The 312-nt window shown below is 36.2% G+C and overlaps 1 long non-coding RNA gene across 1 annotated transcript in view; it reads right to left on the bottom strand.

The window, feature by feature from the left end:
• LOC105139009 (uncharacterized) overlaps positions 1-312 on the bottom strand; it is an 11,025-nt gene that overhangs the window by 8,105 nt on the left and 2,608 nt on the right. The window lies entirely within an intron of this gene.

The following is a 312-nucleotide window of genomic DNA, read 5'->3' on the forward strand; positions in this document are numbered from 1 at the left end:
AGATCACAATAGAGAATTTCTCAAACCAAGCACGGGGTGCTTGTTTGAGACCATATAATTCTTTCTTAAGTTTACAAACATATATAGAGTCATGTGAAATACCAGGAGGGGGTGCCATGTAAACTTCTTCTTGAAGATCTCCATTCAAGAAGGCATTTTTAACATCAAGCTGAGAAATATGCCATTGACGAATCGAAGCTACGACAATAAGAGTATGAATAGTAGTTATTTTTGCAACTGGGACAAATGTATCCTCATAATCCATACCATACTTTTGAGAATATCCTTTTGCAACCAACCTAGCTTTGTATC

This window comes from Populus euphratica, unplaced genomic scaffold (assembly GCF_000495115.2).
Source record: "Populus euphratica unplaced genomic scaffold, PopEup_1.0 scaffold226.1, whole genome shotgun sequence".
Lineage (NCBI taxonomy): Eukaryota > Viridiplantae > Streptophyta > Magnoliopsida > Malpighiales > Salicaceae > Populus > Populus euphratica.